The sequence below is a fragment of the Canis lupus genome, chromosome 6 (genome assembly GCF_048164855.1).
Source record: "Canis lupus baileyi chromosome 6, mCanLup2.hap1, whole genome shotgun sequence".
Classification (NCBI taxonomy): domain Eukaryota; kingdom Metazoa; phylum Chordata; class Mammalia; order Carnivora; family Canidae; genus Canis; species Canis lupus.
The window spans coordinates 43,778,172-43,800,027 of NC_132843.1; the positions used below are offsets into that span (position 1 = coordinate 43,778,172).

At 44.0% G+C, this 21,856-nt stretch overlaps 2 long non-coding RNA genes and 1 pseudogene across 2 annotated transcripts; all 3 read left to right on the forward strand.

The window, feature by feature from the left end:
• Positions 1–6,663: 6,663 nt before the first annotated feature.
• LOC140634710 (uncharacterized) lies at positions 6,664–10,196 on the forward strand. Its single transcript, XR_012032099.1, has 3 exons — positions 6,664–6,764; positions 7,246–7,362; positions 9,345–10,196. It is a non-coding gene; the product is annotated as an uncharacterized lncRNA (long non-coding RNA).
• An 820-nt stretch (positions 10,197–11,016) lies between these two features.
• Positions 11,017–16,011, forward strand: LOC140634711 (uncharacterized). Its single transcript, XR_012032100.1, has 3 exons — positions 11,017–12,565; positions 12,763–12,930; positions 13,153–16,011. It is a non-coding gene; the product is annotated as an uncharacterized lncRNA (long non-coding RNA).
• LOC140636093 (U6 spliceosomal RNA) lies at positions 13,214–13,314 on the forward strand (annotated as a pseudogene).
• Positions 16,012–21,856: the final 5,845 nt, after the last annotated feature.

The following is a 21,856-nucleotide window of genomic DNA, read 5'->3' on the forward strand; positions in this document are numbered from 1 at the left end:
GGAGAGGGAACATGAGCAGGGGGAGCGGCAGGCAGAGGGAGAGGGAGAAGCAGATGTCCCGCTGAGCAGGGAGACCAATGCGGGGCTAGAACCCAGGACCCTGAGATCATGACCTGAAGCCTCCCAGGGGCCCCAGCGGCCAACTCTTGATTTGGGCTCAGGTCATGATCTCAGGGTCCCAGACAACACAGGTCCAGGTACCAAGCCAGGTGATGGACTGCTCCCTTTCTTGGTTACGTGGCAAGGTTCTGTGTGTGTCCTCTCACTCCCCTAAGTCCACATTGCTGGAAGCTATAGGCCAGGCAGAAAGAGCTTTTTTTTCATGAGTAAGAGGGGCCTGTCCCTGGCTGTGGCTTCAAGCAGGGAACCTGGCTTCAGTCTCCCATCTGGCATGGAACTCTTATTTTAATTTACACTGGAAAAGCCAAATTCTGGCTAATATTGACTCATTCCAGATCTAGAGCCCAGTAAGCTTGTGGGTGTCACTGCACTCACAGTTTTGTGTTTCTGTCCCAAATCTGGACCACAGAAGTGTTTATTTAGTTTTTAAGCTTGATAAATGCCGTTTGTCATTGCTATGTGTTTGGAGTAAAGACATGTCAAAGAACAAACTTGGAGAACTGTCTGGACTAGGTCTGTGCAGAGGGAGAATTTCTTTAGTAAATTCATGAGTCTGCAATGCATTCAGGTCAATCTTTTTTTTTTTTTAATTTATTGGAGTTCAATTTGCCAACATATAGCATAACATCCAGTGCTCATACCACCAAGTGCCCCCCTCAGTGCCCATCACCCAGTCACCCCAAGCCCCCGCCCACTGCCCCTTCCACTACCCCTTGTTCATTTCCTAGAGTTAGGTGTCTCTCATGTTTTGTCACCGTCACTGATATTTTCACTCATTTTCTCTCCTTTCCCTTTATCCCCTTTCACTAATTTTTATATTCCCCAAATAAATGAGACCATAAAATGTTTGTCCTTTTTCGATCACAGGTCAATCTTTGGTTCACTTTTAGGCAAGACCAGGACTCAGTCTGTGACTACACGTCTTGGGTAAAATAATGCTAAAAAAATAGTTCTTTAAATGATTTTTTTCTTAATATCTAAGTATCCAATAGTTAGCTTGTTTACCAAATGATCCAACCCAGTTTTCATGATATTGGAAAGGGCAAACTTTTCACCTTCCAGTTCACTTTCTTATCTAGATATTCATGGGATAGCAAGCATTTTTTTTAAATGATGAAGCAAGATGGAGGGAAATGTCAACTCCCAGCCCCTGAATTCTAGAATCTTCTAATGATTATTTCTATCCAGTAAATAAACCTAGGAGTAAATGAAATGTGGTTTACTGCTTATGCTTCCTGGAATTTCTTATGGTTAACTCAGAGTTGGACGAAATTCTTCATACAACCACACTGAATTTTTTTCCTGTTGGTCTGCACCAGATTTGTAAAGATTGGTGACTAATGGGCTAAGACTTTGGGGAGTCCTGTGGCAAAGGTAAAAGCTCACTTCAAAGGAAGTTGAGAGGCTCAGCTGGCTTTTTTGAAGACGGATTCATTTTCATGGAAAATACTCTGAAAACATTCTGATGGGAACAGAGAGAGCAGAGAAGGCCGGTCTCCCCCTATCATTTGGCTACAAATGGAGTCATAGTGCCAGGGATGACTTTCCAAGAAAAAGAAAACACCAATTTATTTTATTTTATTATCAATTAATTAACATATAGTGTATTATTAGTCTCATTGGATTTGCTCCTTACATGAAGTGCCCTCCTTTGTCATATTTGTTAAGGGACAGTGTATGAGCATGCCCACCGCAGCTGACTTCAGACCAGGGTGTCATGGCTGAGAACCCAATCGGGAGATTCCCACAGTAGGGGTTCTAGGAGGACAGGAGAAAGCCTCAGCATTCCACTATCCTCATGCCAAAGCCAGTACTTCCTGGACCTCCCCTGAACCCTCAGCTGGCATTCAGCTCAATTGCCTGCACCAGTGTGGAGCCGGGCCCTAGGCCGTTCTGTCAGCCACATCTCCTCTCTTCCCTCCTGCCAGCTCTTCCTCCTCCCGACCATCTCTTATCATTAGAGGCCATCAGCTCTCCTCTCCTTGGGGAGCCTGCTGCCCTGCTCTCCCTACTTTCTCCACCCTGGGTGATCTCACCCAGCCCCACAGCTTTAAATATCACCCAAAGGCTGTTAACTCCCACATTTTTATCTCCAGCCCAGACCTTTCTTCTGAGCTCCAGGCTTGCACATCCAACTGCCTACTCAGATATCTCACACTTAACTTGTCCAAAATTGAACTCGGGATCTTCCTCCTCCCATCTTCCTTATCTCAATAAATGGAACTACCATCTGTTCATTTACTGAAGTCACAAACCCAGGAGTCATCTTTGCAAACTTCCTCCTCTTTGCTCATCAGAGCTAACCCGTTACCAAATGCCACCGCTTCCACTTTGCTCGCACCCCACAGACCCATCCGTGGCTCTCTGACTCCATGTCCCTACCACTTCCTCACTGGAATGCTGCAATATATTCTCCTCTTGCCCCTTCCTCCTGTACTCCCCACAGTGGCCAAGGAGGTCTTCTAAACATAGTGTAAAACCATCACTGGCTTCTCCTTGCATTTAATGGAAAATAAAACATCCTTAAAAGGCCTAGCCTGATCAGATTTCAATTTAATTCTTTAACCTCATTTCTTCCCACGATCCTCTTGATGGTCTATGCTCTGGCCACACAAGCTGTTTTAGGTTCTTAACACAGAAACTCTTGCGTGTTCTTGTCTCAGATCCTTGTCATTCCAAGTATCAATCTGATTGTTTATTTCCTGTCTGTCTTTCCCCATAAGTGCCGGGACCAGTCCCCAGTGCTCATCTTACACCCAAGGTCTTGCCTATGGTCAGTACTCAGTATTTGCCCAAAAAAATAATAAGTTGGGACGCCTAGGTGGCTCAGTGGTTGAGCTTTTGCCTTTGGCTCAGGTCTTGATCCCGGGGTCCTGGGATCGAATCCCTCACGGGCTCCCCGCAAGGAGCCTGCTTCTTCCTCTGCCTGTGTCTCTGCTTCTCTCTCTCTGTCTTTCATGAATAAATAAAATAAATAAAATCTTTTAAAAAATAAAAAAGAAGTAGTAAATCAATGAATGAATGAAACCTCAGATTTTCAGGTAAACCTCTTTGGGTGATATATTTGGATGTGGATAAAGGGAACATTAGAATAGCCATTGACGTGAAGCTTCCAGAATATTGTGACAATGGGATAGAAATTCACAGTTGCCCTGAGGATGGCCCTCTCAGAGCAATGTCAAGTTAGAATAGAGAAGATGGAAAATAACCAGGGAAAGGATGAACTTCCCTGTGTGTGACTAAAATTCAAAACAAAACAAAAAATATAAATAAAAATAAAATTAAAAACAAATGACCAAGCAATACAGTGACCAAGTGGCATTGTTTCTATGCAGACAGGTGCTGAAAGAGGGGATCTAGTGTTGAGCCTAGACTGGCTGCTCCGCCATCGGAGTGGATCCTGCCACTTTGCTGCTGTGGGAACTGGGTCCACCTCCCAGCCTCTCTGCCATCGTGGGCAACACAGGGACGCTCGCAGAGTACTTGTGAGCTGATGGATGGACACACATTCCACCCCCAAATCTGCTCTATCTCTAATTTTCTTAATTTCTCAAAGCCCCAGTACTCTCCTTTGTGAAACAATGGGTTTCTACTTAACTTCTTTCAAGATCCTTTTGGTGTAAAGACTCCGTGTAACACTAAATAACTTTGGTGCTCTAAGGCCATCATCTGTACCCTCAGTGGATGGATGTGTGGAGGAAGGACACTGGCTGGGAGGGTCCCGGAGGGCGTGCCAGGGGGAACAGGCTGTATCCGGATGCCCCCTGTGACGGACTGTCTGGCTTTCCCCCACCCAGTCACCACATTCCAGAATCAGCTTTAAATTAATGTTTTCAAAGTAGTTATGGGCTTTTCTCCTTCTTTTCCAGAGTAATACATACTAGGAAATATGCTCCATTAGGATAGGCTATAGCCATCTCTCTTGTTCCCTTTTCTAAGTGTATTCATTCATTTTGTTTTGTTTTACTTTTTTAAAAGGTTTATTTATTTATTTGAGAGAGAGAGAGCATGAGCAGGGGAAGCAGCGGATGGTGAAGGAGAAGCAGACTCCTTGAGGAGCAAGGAGCCTAATGAGGGGCTTGATCTCAGAACCCTGGGATCATGATCTGAGCCAAAGGCAGATGCTTAATGGACTGAACCATCCAGACATTCCCGTTCATTCCTTTTAATGAACTTTATTTTCTGCAGTAGTTTCAGGTTCATAGCAAAATTGAGCAAAAGGTACAGATTTCTCCGGGTTCTCCCTTAGAGCATATGACCCTTGATCTCAGGTCAGGGTCTTGAGTTCAAGGCCTCCGTTGGGCATGCAGACTACTTTTTAAAATTAAATAAGTAAGGGGCACCTGGGTGGCTCAGTCAGTTGAGTAACTGACTCTTGGTTTCAGCTCAGGTCATGATCTTAAAGTTGTGAGATTGAGCCCGGTGTGGGACTCTGCACTCAGTGGGGAGTCTGAGCGCAGAGTGTCTGTTTGAGATTCTTCTCTCCCTCTGCCCCCTGCCCCACATACACTCTCTCTCAAAATAATAAATACATTTTTTGAAAAATTAAATATGTAAATAAATAAATAATAAAACTTAAACAAAAGGAAAAAGGTACACAGATTCTCCATATGCCCCCTGCACCCACACACACAGCCTCCCCCACCATCAACTGCTCCCACCAGACTGGGACACTTATTACAAGTGACAAACCTACACAGGCAAATCATTATCACCCCAGGTCCACAGTTTACATTAGGGTTCACTCCTGGTGGTGTAGATTTCATGGGTTTTGACAAATATGTAATGACCTGTATCCACCATGATATTATCACACGGACTAGTCTTCCTGCCCTCGAAGCCCTCTGTGCCCCTCCCCCAGGCCTGGCTGCCACCGATCTTCCACTGTCTTCATAGTTTGCCTTTTCTAAAATGTCACCTAGTTGGAATCATAGTGTAAGTAGCCTTTTCAGATTGGCGTCTTTCACTTCGTAATGTGCATTTCAGGTTCCTCCATGTCTTTTCATGGCTTCATTTATTTTTAGCACTAAATAATAGCCCATTGTCTGGATGGCCCACAGTTTATTTATCCATTCAAGACCAAGAAGGACATCTTGGTTGCTTCCAGTTTGGGAACACAAGAATAAAACTCCAATACACATCTGTGCGCACATTTTTGTGTGGACACATGTTCTCAACTCTTCTGGGTAAATATCAGGGAGCATGATTGTTACATCATACAGTAAGAGCATGTTTAATTTTGGAGGACATTGCCAAATGTCCTGAAAAGTAGCTGGGCCATTTTGCATCCCCACCAGCAATGAATGAGACATCTTGTCCACATCCTCGCCAGCGTTTGACATCATCAGTGGTCTGGATTTGGGCCATTCTAATATGGGTGTAGCAGAATCATTGTTTTAATTTGCATTTTTCTGATGATATAGGATATGGAACATCTTTTAATCTACTTATTTGCCATATGGATATCACCTTCAGTGAGATGTCTATGAAGGGCTTTGGCCTATTTAATTCAATTGTTCATTTCCTTATTGTTAAGTATTAACCTTTTTCACTTTTCCCCCTTTTTCTCCCCCCCCCCCTTTTTTTGTGACTCCATCAGGGCTCAAACCTGGAACTCACATTCACTGTTATCCAAATGATGCTTGCATGTAATTTTTTAAATGCCCAAGTGCTTTATAAGAATTGTTATGAAAATAAGCATTTTTCTGAATCCACCTTTGTTTCCTATGCCTTAGTGATGTCACTTTCAATTGATTCTTCTAGCAATTACTTCCATATTTCTAAAAAGGAAACTTCTCTTGCTACTTTATAATTTGTCAGTTTCAGTTCTTTGCCATTAACTCCCCTCCTGGGAGGACAAGGACATGGTATTTTATCCCCATCCCAGTCCTCCACCTACATCCCATACCCATTTCCTCCTCAGTCCTCATTCTACAATGTAGTTAAAACGAAATTTTGGTTAAATATTGTGTTTATGCTATTTTGACTACGATTAAAAGCTAAACCATGTAGTATGCTATGGTGACTATCTTTCCTGATCATTTTATTTTCCATGGGATTAATAATAGTCTTGTTTGATTTTAAAAATTCATTCCCCTTTTTTTATGCACTTATAACGAATCATCTCCAAATTCTTCCTTAGTTGTGCAGAGTTCTCGATAGAGGCAATCACATTGGGTCCTCCATTAATTTCATCTTCATGAAGAAGCTTTTCCTGGAAACTCCTGACCTGCTTCCATCTGGATTGGCTGCTCTGTAAACTGTCATCTCTGGCTCTTCCTTTTCCATGTTCTGGAGGATTCTGTGAGCTTCCTCCAAGTTGGACTTTCTGTTTTAGTGATCCCCTGTCTTTCTCTTTGGGTTTATTTTCCTTTTTGGTGAAGAAAAATTGGGGAGTGCTTACATGTCTGAAAATATCTTTAGCCTACCTTCACACGTAACTGAGAATGTGTCTGGGTATAAAATTCTAGGATTAGATTATTTTCCCTCAGAATTTCAAAGACATTGTTCCATTGTGTTCTGACTTCCATTGAGAAGGGGATGCTACTCTGATTCCTGATTCTTTGTGTATTAACTTATTTTCCTCTCGTGGAGTCTTTTCCTTGTTTCCAGTCTTCTGAGATTTTGTGTGGCTGTACCGTGGTGTGAGTCCACCTCCCTTTGACGTTGTAGGCACTCAGTGGGATCTTCTTATTTGCCTTATGTTCTGGAAAACCAACTGGATGTTTCTTTCTTTTTAATTTTTTTCTAATAGTATCCTGGTCTTATTTCATGGGTTTAAAATCTTCCCTTATCACTCTGAGGATACTAATTACAGTTTTTCTTTTGAATTATTCTTCTCCTTTCATCTGTATTTCATCAAAATTCCTTTTCCTGTTTATTCGTTTTCTGTTTTCATGTTAGAGGTTTTCCTCAAATGTCTGGGGACTTCTGGATGTCCACTTATATGTAAGAAAAATGTGCTAAGAAACAGATAGGAATCTGTATGTATGTATGTATGTATGTATGTATGTATGTGTGGAGCTTGCAAATGGTGGGTCTCACTGCAGACACATAGCCAGGCCTTGTCATTAGAAGACACACCCCTCCCCCACCCATATCAGTGTCATTAAATCTTTTCTCAAGGGCTGGACAGATTCTCCAGAAAATACTTTCAGTTTTCTGCTTGGATGGAAGGTCTAAGCAGCTGCCACCAGACTAGGAGCTGATGAATGGAAGAGGTGATACATGGACCAGCATTCAGTGAGCAAAATTTTACTCAGTATCTCTGCTTTTAGTGTGGTACCTCCATCCTGAACCATGTCTGGTGTTCCTTAGTCCAGAAAATATGTTCTTGGACAGGAGAGATAATAGGGACATCTAACCACCTTTTAACAACAGCTTTATTAAAATATAATTCACATACCACCCATTTAAAGTGTACTATTCAAGGGCACTTGGGTGGCTGTTAGTTAAGCATCCAACTCTTGGTTTTGACTCAGGTCATGACCTCAGGGTCCTGAGATGGAGCCCCACATCGCATCAGACTCCCTGCTCAGCAAGGAGTCTGCTCCTTCCCTCCCTGAGTCTGTCCCCACCGCCCCCCACAAATTGTCTGTCTCTCTCAAATGAATAAATAAATAAATAAATAAATAAATAAATAAATAAATAAATCTTTAAAAAAAGAAACAAGAGAAAAAAAAGAAACAAGAGGAGATTATTTTAATCTGATTTTATCAAATAAACAGAAGTAGTATAAAATTACCGATATCATAAAGCAATTACAAACAGTTCACTTTAAAAAATATGTGTACAACAAGCTATAAATAATACATAGTGCAGGTCTGGTTTTCTTTTTAGGCAAATATGGCTGATGGCAATATCCGTGCCCTGATCCCCCCTGACTTTTCCATTTCCTGATCACCCACTGATCCTTTCCTGTGTCCCACAGTGCCTTCCACACCCTCCTCTACCAGGAAGTCTTCCTGGGTGTCAGGAAGCATTTTATACTAATTGCAGAGATCTCTCAGCTTCTCTGTCTACCACCTGCTCCCTGGAGTACACTCTTCAGCGCACCCTCTGCTTTCAGCCAAGCATATTCCCACTCTCCTCCTGAATGGTGCTATATACAATGGAGACAGAGAGATCTGCTCACCTCCTGGATCCAGTAAAAATGACTTTGGCATCTGCCCTCTTCCTGAGGACAGTGTTTTTTTAGTTAGAGCAGGTGATCTTGCAGATGACACAGACCATGTCCCTAGGGCGACATTCCATCTCAGATCATATGTCATACATCACCTGCTGAAGAACAAGACACAGGGACTAACAGGATCGATTACTGAAAACAGCTCCCCACAATCCAATAACCACTGATTCTGTTATGTCCTATGTCTCGTTCTTATGGATGTGACACATAACACATGACATGTCCCCATAACATATCTTATGTTTGTCGTTTCACAGCTGAGATTAGGTGGAATGTTACCTGTGTTCTGTCTGAATCATAACATGTCCTAAATTAGAATAATCCAGGATAAAACAACTTTGTGACCACTCTGTCCCAGCCAGCAAGCATTATTTCACCCTGGTGTCCATCACTGTGAGGATTCGCCACCTGGGGTCTCATCTACCTGGGGCTGTGGGCTCAGTGTCTTAGGAAACTTTCCTTAGGACACCAGGCTTACAGTCCCAGGGAGGATGTGGGAATTCCAAGTTCCAATCCAGACTCTTCTTCCAGCTTACTGTGTGGCCTCCCACGAGTCAATTTCCCATTCACGCTGTCATCTCTTCATTTCAACATGGAAGTCATGTCTGCTAGGTTCTCAAGGGCATCGTGAGAAAGGGGCAAGCGCTGGTCAAGAAGAAAATGATCCAAAAGTACCAAGATCTCCTCGGTAGCACTGACCTGCCTGGAGACACGAAAACAGGCAGTACCAGAAAACCCAGCGTGTACACAGCCAAAACCAAAGGCGTGTTGTTGTTACAAAGAGAAAGGAACAATGTCTGATTTTAACATTCACACATTCCAAACCACAGTCTTCCAAGCCTGTGTCCTGCAGCCAAGCCACTTGGTAGGAGCCAGGTCTAAAGGAAAGTTTCCAGAAAGCAGATTTTGGCAGAGGTTGCCTTTAAACCTGCAGAGAATACAGTTCAGTTTTGTTGTGTGTGTGTGTGTGTTTCTTAAGAACATTTTCATTCCTTTTTGTCACAGAATTTCATGGGCTGTGTTTATTTTTCCTTTTCAGGTTACAGTGTATGGATTTTTCAAAGTCCGGATGAGAGGAACAGACACATTTCTTTCCTTCCTTACAAAATTCTTCCAACTTGTAGGTGGAGCCAGAGTCAAAGATGATATTTTAGATAATTTTTTCTTATGTTATCATTAAATTGCTTCAGGGGAAAAAATGAGGTACTAAAATCTACTTTTCAACTGCTTTGAAAAGAGGTAAACACAGTGGAGTAAAAAGAATGATTATTAATTTTAATTTATAGTCCTTGGAAAAATGGCCAAAGTGGCCCAGAGTCCTGGCACCCAGAGAGGGCAGTGGGCCCTGGGTCTGTTTCAGATAGCTTTGTAAACTGAAAACAACCACTGCAAGTGCACTGGTTTTAGAGGAATGTCCAAGAAAATTGCCCTCCTTCTACTCATAACGTGTCATTACAGAAAAATAGAAGCCCATACATTCCAATCTGATTTTCATTTAACTCTGGAAGCCTGTAAATTTTGCCATGAGGTAAGTGGCTGATTCAGAGCTCCACAATCTTTTTGGTGCCATAGACACTATTTTAAAATGGATATTCCTTTGGGTTTCTCAATGTTATTCCAGCAGGGGCATGAAATAAATGGGGCTCTGTCTAATGAGAACGCTCAGTCCTGGTAAACAAGAACTGAGGTGCCTTGTGGCCAAAGTAGCAGCCTCGGATTTTGAAGGTTAGGAGTTCAAGTCTCAAAGGTTTGCACTTGAGTTAAAGTATGCAGGTATGGGGATGCCTGGATGGCTCAGTGGTTGAGCATCTGCCTTTGGCTCAGGTCGTGAACCCAGGGTTCTAGGATTGAGTCCTGCATCAGGATCCTTGTGAGGATCCCACTTCTCCCTCCGCCTGTGTCTCTGCCTCTGTGTGTGTGTGTGTGTGTGTATCTTTCATGAATAAATAAATAAAATCTTAAAAAACTAAAAAACGCAAGTATGGTTGGAGAAACAGTAACATTGCACAGTGAAATCTGGCCTACCCACACCTGAGTTCTGGTTACAATTAATTAAACAAATACTTCCTATGGAGTTCTTTACCTTGTAGATCCTGAACAAAGGATCCACATTCCAGAAAGTGCAGAAAGCTTTATTTTCCACACTTCCTACCCTGTACAGTAGATAGACACTTGAATTCCACCACACAGACTAGAGTTCATACTGGACACAGTCAAAATTTTTTGATATGTTTGTAGCCCCAGGCCTTCCTTCCTCTCTTTAATTTCTTTTCTCCTGATTTTCCAGGAAGATAATAATTTACAGATTTAAAGACATACTCTTGGCACTGATGACCAATTGGAAATAGATGCATTGGGAAAAAATATAACCCTGTACTAGGGTGTCAGGGCCTATCATTTTATTGGTCCAACCTTCATAATATTTTGTTTTTCTATAGAATTTTATCTGTTTATAAAGCACTCTACATATATAATTTCCTTGTATCCTCATAGCCATGGGTTACTGTAAATATTGTGCCCGTTTTACAAACCCAAAAAATTGAGACCTACTCCAATCCTGACTCTTGACCTTTGCAGCACTAGGTGTCTTTATCACCACAGTGGAAGGGCCTCTACTAGTCAAAAATTGCTAGAGAATCACATTCATATTCCAGATTTTGTCGCTGGCCCTACCATATTGAGCTATGCTCGGTAATGCCACTGCCATCGCATAAAGAAATATATACCAAAGTTCTCTGCAGATGCTGAAAATTTTTCAAAAAATTTTTAAATATTTATTTGTTTATTTGAGAGAGAGAGCAGGGAGGGACAAAGGGAGAGGGAGAGTCTTACCCCAACTCCACGCTCACCCCAGAGCCTGACGTGGGGCTCCATCCCACAACCCTCAGATCACCACCTGAGCTGAAACCAAGAGTCGGATGTTTAACCAACTGCACCACCAAAGCACCTCCAGATGCTGAATGTTTAAACAGTAGCAACAGTTGAACTGATTTAATTAAATCATCTGCTATCTCATTCCCTCCTGTACATCCACAAATAAAGAGAAATAATTTCAGAATGCCTGAAATTAGATTTACCCCAGTACTGGGACCTGAAGTTGCCTCCACAGGATGTTCTGTTTTTTAAATTCAGACTCCAGTCACTTTCTTTCAGGTAGCTCTTACTGCCAATAAGGCTCTGGGAAAATAATCCCCAGGAAAGCAATCTGTAAGTATATATGGGATAAAGACAATAATGACACCTGTTCCTTACCTACCTGGCACAAGTGTTGGGAAACAACCAGATAAGGTCTATTATGTACTTTGAATGCCTAGAAAGAAGATAAGGTTTACATGCAAAGGTGTAATTATACTGAGACAGCACAACATTATCGTCTATGTTTTACATGCGAGATTGTTGCCTAAGACACTGAGGAGCAGAATGTGGCTCTCACATTTGATGTTCTAAGGACATGATGATGTTACAATAAATTTGCAGAAGAGCCAAAGTTGAGAAGGTAAGACATCCTCTTCTCTTAAAAATTCCTGTATGACTGACATTTATTTTAGGCTATCTTCCCCAGCTGATCTCACGATGGGGACAGCCCTCAAGCACACCTTCCATTTCTTCATCGGTCACATGATTCCACTCCTAGGTAGGGTCAGGATGCCGTGACGAGGGGTGACCCGGAGAGGAGAGAACACATGTCCATTTCTACCCGGGGAGTACCAAAATTTGGAAGCCCAAATGTTGGATTTCTATGGCTTCTGGAAAGTCTCTGCCCCATGAGGTCTGTCCCCCAGAAAGCATCCTGCCCCCCACCTAGCAGGACCACACCAGATGACCTTTGAATCTGTTTAAAAGAATAATGCCAACCATCTGTACAGCTTCCTATTGCTGCAACAACCAATGACCACATACTTGGTGGCTTAAAACAACAGAAATCTATTCTTTCACATTTCTGGAGACCAGGAGTCTGAAGTCGATTGCACAAAGTTGAAATGAAGGCATTGGCCGGCCAGCACTCCCTCCTGAGGCTTTGGAGAGAATGGGTTGCTTTCTTCTTCTTCCAGCTCCTGGAAGCTACAGGCATCCATTGGCTTATGGCAACATTCACTCTAATCTCTGCTTCCCTGGTTGCACTGCCTTCTCCTCTTCTGTCTGCTTTGCCTGTGTCTTGTGCGGATGCTCAGGATCACATCTAGGGGCCACTTGGGCCATCTCTCTATCTCAAGATCCTTACCTTGATCACATCAGTGAGGTCCCCTTTTGCCACACAAGGTAATCTATTCTCAGGTTCTAGGAATGAGGACATGGTTATCTTTTGGGGAGGGTGGGGGCGGGAAGGGCAGTCAGTTGATCATACCACCCCTGTCTGAATCCCTGGGTTTCCAAGCATGAGCTCAATTAACATCTCGATTGAGTTTCTCTTTACCTTCCTTCAAAATAGCAGAGTAACTACTCTCTTCTTTCTTTAGGAGAGAGAAAAATGGGCAAAATGATGGAAGAAAACTTTTGCTGAGCCCCTACCATGTGCTCACTAATTTACAGACACTCTTCATGATAAGAAAAGCTCTTGTCACCATTTTACAGATGAGACACAGAGGCTCATAGAGGCCAAGTAACTTTCCATGGCCTCCCAGCAAGTAAGTTGTAGAGACAGAGTGGGAACATGGATCTATCTGGTCTCAAAGCCCATGTCCTGTCTACCCACCAATGTTCCTCAAATTCCATTAATACTGACAACTTATAAAGGAAATGCAATTCTCACGGAACCCCATTGGAAAAACAACAGACTTAAAAAGACTATAAGTCTTAGTCCATGAAAACATGAATTTACGCATTCTCAAATTCTCCCCAAATCCCAGGGACACATGTGTGAGAAGCTCTAGGAGAACCATGGCATCCCCCATCTTGAGAACTCCACTTGTGTTCGCTTCGGCAGCACATATACTAAAATCGGAACGATACAGAGAAGATTAGCATGGCCCCTGCGCAAGGAGAACTCCACTATAAGGATCCTAATATTAAGAAGACCCAGGACAGCTGCATTTCAACCATGTCACTTTGCTGCTTAGGAAAGTCTTTAACGAAACAAAGCATTTACTACTGATAAGATGTTAACCCTAGCAGTCTCTTGGTATTATGGGTGTTAATTATTTCCACCACAGAGACGCTTGTGGAATTTCAGTCACAAGGAAGTAAGTGGCTGTGGCATATCCTGAGCTTAACCTAAATGAAAGTTTACCTAGATGTCCCATGGAAGCTTTGTAGATTGGAAATGTCACCCTTGTTTTGGCACACGCTAACAGCTATGGTAACATTGAAGCCTACTGCTTATCACACTATTATTGATTACAATTCCTCGTGTGCCAGGCACTGCTCTCTAAGCACTTCACATGAATTAACAAGTTTAATACTCATGAAAATCTTGTGGGGCAGGTCATATTCTTCTTGTCCTTTTACAAATGGTAAAACTAAAACACAGAAAGGTTAGGTAATTTCTTTTTTCTTTTTTTTTTCTTTTTTTAGATTTTATTTATTTATTCATGAGAGACACACACACAGAGAGAGAAAGAGAGAGACAGGCAGAGACACAGGCAGAGGCAGAAGCAGGGTCCATGCAGGGAGCCCAACAAGGGACTCAATCCCCGGTCTTCAGGATCAGGCCCTGGACCAAAGGGGGTGCTAAACCGCTGAGCCACTGGGGCTCCCCAGGTTAGGTAATTTCTTAAAGTCATTCTGCAAGTAAATGGTACAGAAGAGGATGAAACACAAGTCATCTAATTATAGATGCAATCTTTTTCTTTTTTTAAAGATTTTATTTATTTTTGAGAGAGAGAGAAAAAGCATGAGCTAAGGAGGGGGTAGAGGGAGAGGGAGAAGCACACTCCTCGTGCAGCAGGGAGGCCGACGCAGAGCTGGATACCAAGACCCTGAGATCACCACCTGAATGGAAGGCGATGCTTAACCAACTGAGCTACCCAGGCACCCTAGATGCCATCTTTTAAAATAACTGAGAACTAAGATGCTCACTGTGCCTAATTTCCTGGGCCCTGGCCCGAGCCATGGAGTGTTACACGGAGCATAAGCAGAAGCACTGCCCCTGTCCCCATCCTCCCTCATCCATGGCAGTTTTGCCATTTCAGGCTCTTCCTTGAGATCTTCTGCTCACTGTTCACTGTCCATCCAGTCCCCCAAGGACACAGCCTAAGGTGAAAGGACATTATCTTTGCATTGGCCACTAGAAATTCCAATCCACCTTACCAAACACCTGTTCCGAACAGCTTCTAAGGTAAAGGGAAAAGGGGAACATCACCTTCTCCCACACTGTCTCCATTTTGTCCCTCAGGCTACTCTTCTGGGACCTTTTTCCTGGAGAAATATTGAGGTTAGAGAAGAGGCATCACGTGACTGGTCTGGATTTTCCCAGGAACGGATGGACCTCCAGTTCCAAGAGACCCCTGGAGTTCTTAAACATTTATTCACTTTTCATGACCCATTATGTGTTCTTACAACTGATCATTAAATCTTGTGTATGGCAGTGGGATCCAGTTCCAGGTGAAAGACTACCTACCTGCACGTAACCACACTGTCTAAGTTATGGTACTTTCTCACACTCCTAAAGATCTCATCTTCTCTTTCTAAAATTCAGTCCTAGGGAGGAGAGTCAAATCCCACTTCCAAATGTGCCAGAACTCATTCTACCCAAAGAAATGAACTTGGTTTGTTTTCTTCTTTGTGTTTCTGGGAGGGATAGGCTGGTTCCCCATCTGACTAAAGAGTCTGATCACGCGAGGTTGGAAATGCTTTCACTGGGAAGATATGACAGTCCTCAAAAGGTCCCATCAACAGCAGAAGCTGTGCAAGTGTCTTGATACTTGAGAAGCAAAAGAGAAGCAACATACTGTGGAAAATTAGAATAATATAGACATTCTCCATAAAGTAACTTTCTAAGGTTCTCAAACTATACCTCATTTACTCCGAGGTGAGCATATCCATATCGGTTCCAAAACAAAGGAATATTTATCGTTTTTTTAATCACTGATTTCCAGTTACAGTCTTGAGACTGCAAACTTGGCCATGATCAAGCCCGTCTAAGAATTCTAACAGCAGCCACAGCCATGTTGACTCTGTCCCTAGACCTCATCTTTTGGTCTTTGGACTCAACCTCAACATTTGGACTCCTGCAAGCAGAAAGAGATATTCCCAAATGAGGAAGTCAACAAAAGATCCATGTTCACATTATCCACTCCTTTCCCATTCCTACATTTGTAGGGCCTTTCTCTGAGATCCTATCAACCTATTTAATCAGCTTCTCTAAACTGTAAGTTCTTCAGAGGAAATAAAAATCAGTCTTTCCAATGCTTTGTTATTTTTTATTTCTCTGGGTCAGTGCCTTTGGACAATCCACATGGCTGACCAACAGAGCCTTGAGTTTGATAGGAATTCTAAATTTGCCTCCTGGTTCCTTTGGAAAATGCTAATTCTTATTTTATTACTTAGTGTGGCTTTTGTTGAGAGGTCAGGTCTTCTTGAGGGGCAAATGATCAAGAAATCTGGTGGAAGCTTTCCCATCTTAGGAATCTAGGTGAAAGAAAACCGTGTATCATACAGCTCCAGGGGGGTGTTTCTCCTGTGATCATGGCTGGTCTCAGTTTGCCCTGTCTCTCCAAGATCCTAGCAGCCTTTTTGCAGAATACCTAAGTGTTATGCATGTTTGTCATTCTGGCTACCCAGCTTTTATTTTTTTTATTTTTTTAAAATATTTTTTAATTTTTTTTATTTATGATAGTTACAGAGAGAGAGAGAGAGAGGCAGAGACACAGGCAGAGGGAGAAGCAGGCTCCATGCACTGGGAGCCTGATGTGGGATTCGATCCCGGGTCTCCAGGATCGCGCCCTGGGCCAAAGGCAGGCGCCAAACTGCTGCGCCACCCAGGGATCCCTACCCAGCTTTTAAATGACCTTCCCATTTTGGGGAGCCCCAGAACAGAGAGAAGGCAGGACTCTTCTCCCTACTTTAGAAGCCAAAGAAGGGTGCCTGGGTAGCTCAGTTGGCTAAGCACCTTCAGCTCAGGTCATGATCTCAGTGTCCTGGGATTGAGTGCCATGTCAGGCTCCTTGCTCAGTGAGGAGTCCACTTTTTTCTCTTCTGTGCTTCCCCCTAACTTGTGCTCTCTCTCTCTCTAATTAATAAATTTTTTTAAAAAAAGAAGAAGCCAAAGAGGTAGAATTTGTTCCAGCAACTAGGAAACTATCATATCTTCTGGGCTCAACCAGTCGGAGGCCCCATCTAGGACATGATGTGGTGGATCTGAGTGCCTAGCAGCATGGCAGTCAGTGTCTGAGGCAGCATAGCCCGGCAGCACTGTGACAAGTGTCCAGCAGTGACAGCACCAGTGGCAGATCCTAAGCTGATCATCCTATGTGAAGATCTTGGCTATGCCTTGCCTCCTGTGATTTTATTCATTTCCAATCACCTGGTTCTCTAGCCCTCCCACCAATTCTGCAAGCTGTACAGTACTCTTCCAATAAATTCATCTTCCACCCAGGTCAACTAGAAGAGATTTTTCTAGATTGCAACCAAGAATTTTGACTGGTAGGCCAGCATTTCCTTCGTGGACATGTGATCCAGTAACAACTGAGGATGGCGGGCTGGATTGGGCCAATTCCTGCACTAGAGTTGACCCTCTCACTGTGTGTAAACTGCTTAATTTTCTCTCAAATCTGAAGGAGCTCGTATACTCCAAGGACAGACCCCAGAACCTTAACAGGCAAGTGGTAGGGGACCCCAAGAACACTGGGACAAATGACTGGTGTGGGAGGAGACATCCAGTGGTTTCTCTGCAGAGAGTTGGATATGTTCATTAAGAACAAGTGAAAAGAGGGGATCCCTGGGTGGCTCAGCGGCTTAGCGCCTGCCTTCGGCCCAGGGCATGATCCTGGAGTCCCGGGATTGAGTCCCATGTCCGGCTCCCTGCATGGAGCCTGCTTCTCCCTCTGCCTGTGTCTCTGCCTCTCCCTCTCTCTCTCTCTCTCTCTGTGTCTCTCATGAATAAATAAATAAAATCTTAAAAAAAAAAAAGACAAGTGAAAAGAATCTTAGATATTGATTCTTCTTTAAAAAATAGTTTCTCACCCCAGATATAGAAATAATTCATGTTCATTTTGAAAGATATGGGGAAAATAAACATAGAAGAAACTGAATTGCCTGTCATTCTACCAGCCACCAATAGCTACAAGTGAAATTTTGGCGTGTTTCTTTGTAATATTTCTTCTATGGAAACTTCTCCATAGTTATACTCACCTTGTCCATTGCCTGCTTGAATTCTGAAAAGAGCAGAAACATTTCCATTACATGCTGATGCCTATCTCTTTCTATATCCCCAGGCACTAAGTATAAGACCGTAAACTCTAGCTTTTGGTGAAGGGAACATTTCTCAAAGTGTGTCCCATGGAATACTTACTCCTTCATTTGTCATCAGCTCCTGTAGATAGAATATAAAAGGAGTTTTCCTTAATCAGAAAAATTGGGGAAATACTGAGATACTGAAATACTGAGAAAAAGTGTTTCTTTGTGGCATGAATTTCCAGAGGTCTGAACACATCAGACTCTCAAAGACAGCAGCATTTTTTGAGCATATTGGGCCACAGAAATCCCCTTTGAAAATACTTTTCTCTGGACCAGTGTTCTAGGGAATGCTGACCCAGAAAACTTAGAACTTCGTATCGTTTTACCTTCTTCCCACTTCATTAGTGAAGACCCAGTTCAGAGTCAGTAGGGGAAAAGGAGATTATATTTCAAATATATATAAATGAAATTTGGAAACTAGGAATGGGACCTAGCAAGTAATTTCCTTTGCTGATTTATTTACCTGTAGAACACACCCAAAGGAGTGAGGTTTACAGATAAACATCAGATGTTTGTCTGTAAACCTCAAGATTCATGCCTGAGAGAACTAAGACCAGAGCAATGCTAAACTCTAAGGGAAATTTTACTATCTGGGGAAATTTCACTGCATAATGGCTTGAGCCACGTTTAGGTAAAAATCCAATGAACTTACTAGAAGGCTGCATTGCCAGACTAAGGAGATTAACTTCATGTTACTGGAATAAAGTGTGGTAGACACAAGAAGCTTTGGCCAGATGTCCTGTTCTTGCCCCATCACTTTCCCCAGCTATATACTGTCTGGCCAGACTCCACGTGGAATCTGCTAGGGAATCTGGGGCTTCGGCCTCAGAATAAGAATGAAAAACTGCTTCCTCCATTAAGCCAACAAGTCTGAATGCCCATTTGACAGATGCAGAAACTGAGCTTTAAGGAAATTTTTAAAAGCCTTGAAAGTGGGTGGTGGCACACTTTACCTGCTTCCTTGGGGTCTGCTCTGTGAACCTGCACCAAAACCCAGCTGCAAGACTCCCGCAACACTCCCGAGCTTGGTGTCTGTCATTTTTGTCATTTTCCTAAACTAAGTGTTTAGGAAAGTCTGGGAATTACCAGAGTTCGAAAGTACCTTCTTTCTGTGAAGGAGCCTACAGGATATTCTAAGGCAACTTCCTGATTCTCTGCCTGAGACGTTTGTCGAGCTTCTGTTCGGTGAGCTGTTTGGTCAGCAGACCCCCATCGCTGAGTAGGACAGCAAGAGTTCCGGGTGACCCTCCAGAGGAAAGCAGAATCTGAGAATGTCAGAGCTGGAAAGGACCTTAGTGATCATTCCCGCAGCCCAGCCCCCTCTATTTACAGCTCCAAAACCACGAAGCCTGAAACCCACCCAGAATCCTGAGACTGAATGTCCTTTCCCCTTCTTCTATGTGTGTGCAATTTTCCCATGGCATCCGGCCAGAGCATCTACATCAGGAACGTCTAGAGGATTTACGAGGCCACGCGATCCTCTGGCTTTCTATGCAGACCTAAACAGGAAACCCACACAAGGAAATGCTCTTTCTATTTGCAGGCCGAATTCCCAGGATGCTTTCACCAGAGTGCCCTGGCTGGAACAAAACAAGGCCCTGGCCTCAGATCTGGAGGCAGAGGTACCCTCGCGACCCCCTCCTCCGGGCCTGCGCTAGCTGATTTCATGAGAACAAGACTTACTTCTCTCAGACCTTGACTTCAGGTTGCTCCATTGGTCTAGATACCAAATAGGGGTGAGTCCAGAGACACCCATCCCTCCAATCTCTGAGTTCAAGACTTGGCTTCTTCGCACCTGCGTGACATCAATTAACCTGGGGAAGGTAGGCGCCCGGCTCACCCCCTCCCATCTTCCTGCCCAATGCACTTGGCCTCCAGAAAATGCCTCAGGGCTGAAAAACTATGCACATTTCCCAGCCCAGGGTCCACCAGATGCTCCTGGGTCCCTCTGAGTCATCCTGGCCCCTGACGGTGGCCACTCCATCTGACCCAACTCTGCTCTCCTTTGCTGCAGCCCCAATCTGGTGTTCTATCAAACCTCCTCTCACCAGGTCATCAGTCCATCTGCCCTCATGTCCAGCCATTCCGGCCCAGGATGGCATTTGTCATTCTTTTCAACTCTCTGTGGAAGATCTGGAACTTCCGAGGCTGCTGCTCAGGGGTGGACAGGAAGGAAGTGTGGCTGGCTGGCAGAGAACAGCACATGGGTGACCCTGCTCCCCCTCCCCAGGCGTCCTCGGGCTGACACTAAAAATAGACTCCGTTCTCCTTGGTTGCCCCTTTATCCCCAGGGGAGAGGAGACACAGGCTTCTGGTGAGCCTGAGGGCGGACTGTCTTTCAGGAATTACCAGATGTTGGGGAAGGATAATGTGTCACTTCCTCTAACAAATAGTCTGGGCATCTGTGCATTTCCTTCTGAGCCAGCTCTTTAGGGGAATGTGATGCAGTGATGCTGAAGTACAGACCACTCTGGCCTCCACTCTCAGGGGTACTGGGGAAGGTGCTCTCCAAACCCTTTGGTTCCAATCTTCCATTAAGAAACTGTTTCTGGGGGGGGGGGGGTGCCTAGGAGGCTCCCTCAGTGAAGCATCTACCTTCAGCTCAGCTGATGATCTCAGGGTCTTGGGATCAAGCCACACGTGGGGCTCTGTGCTCCATGTGGTGTCTGGTTGTTTGTCTCTGCCCCTTTCCCTATTTGCATACTCTCTCGTTCTCTCTGTCTCTCAAATAAACAAATCTTTACTGAAAAAAAAAAATGCAAGGGCTCTGGAAACAAGATAAAGGCACTAAGGGAAAAAGACAAGTAGCCAAGAACCCTAGGAGTAGACTTGGAGTCATCAGATTGTCCATCTGTTCCCCCAAACCAGTGGTCTCAGTGGGACTGGCATGAGCCACCTCATGGGAGAGCTTGCCCCACCACCCCAGCGAGCCCGATTGAATCTGAAACTCTGGGGATGAAGCTCAGCACCTTCGTTTGAGCCTTTCAGATGGTTCTGATGGGACATTGAGTTTGAGAATCTCTGACCCTGGATAGATGCACATTAGGGATTTCTCAGAAGCCAAGAGAAAAAGAGATAGTTACCCAAGAAAATGCTTTAGCAACCCCGCAGAGGTGGGACTTACAGGGGAGGCTATCTTGGCAAGAGAAAGGTCCTAGAAATAGAAATGAAGTGACATCAAAGGAAACAAAGATGCGGCAATATCTTTCTTTGCTTATACTGCGCTAATTTGTAGCACTTCCAGAAGATGGTTTAATCACTAAGAGTATATTCATAGAACATTCTTCAGATTAAATAGTGTACAATGTGAACCCAATTATGTAAAATGTATGTGTGTATCAGTCGATATATGGGAAAGATATTGGAAAATTATGTATGAAAATGTTAACAGCGATCATTCCCCAGTGATGGATAGATACTTTTTCTTCCATCCCTTAAGTTTATCTATGTACCCCCCAACTTTTCCAAAATAAAAGGGCATTTTTATGACCATTTTTTTTTGTCAACAAAGTAAGGAACTTGTTGGGTCAAAACAGCCCTTTAAACAAATTTGTATGGCCCTCTGCAGAGGCTAGCTCTCCAAGAATTTATGTCACATGCATAATTAGCACCACCTGTTACCCTTGTGCTAAAATGGGGCTTGAAGAGCCACACACGGAGGGGGGTACTGTGAAACTCATGGGCTCCAGTTCGGACCCACACAGCAGGGAGATACCTCCCTCCCCGCCCCTGCAGCACCTGCTGCCTTGGCTGTCCAGCACCCAGAAGCACAGTACTGGGGTGCTGGGTCTGGGTGCTGGGCCTAGGGTGCTGTGCTGGGTACTGGGCCTGGAGTGCTGGGTCTAGGGTGCTGGGTCTGGGGTGCTGGGTCATGGTGCTGGGTCCTGGGCCTGGGGTGCTGGGCCTGGGGTGCTGGGCCTGGGATGCTGGGTCTGGGATGCTGGGTACTGGGTCTAGGGTGCTGGGTCTGGGTGCTCGGCCTGGAGTGCTAGGTCTCAGGTGCTGGGCGTCCTTAACATCTGCAGGGCCACTGTCCCTCCCATAGGGCCTCTCAGTTTTTACATGGTTTTCACACCCCGATTTCCAGTCAGCCAGGGATAAGCTGGAGGCAAACACAAAGCAAAAACAAAAACACTGAAAGAGCCCTTAAAAGCCTAG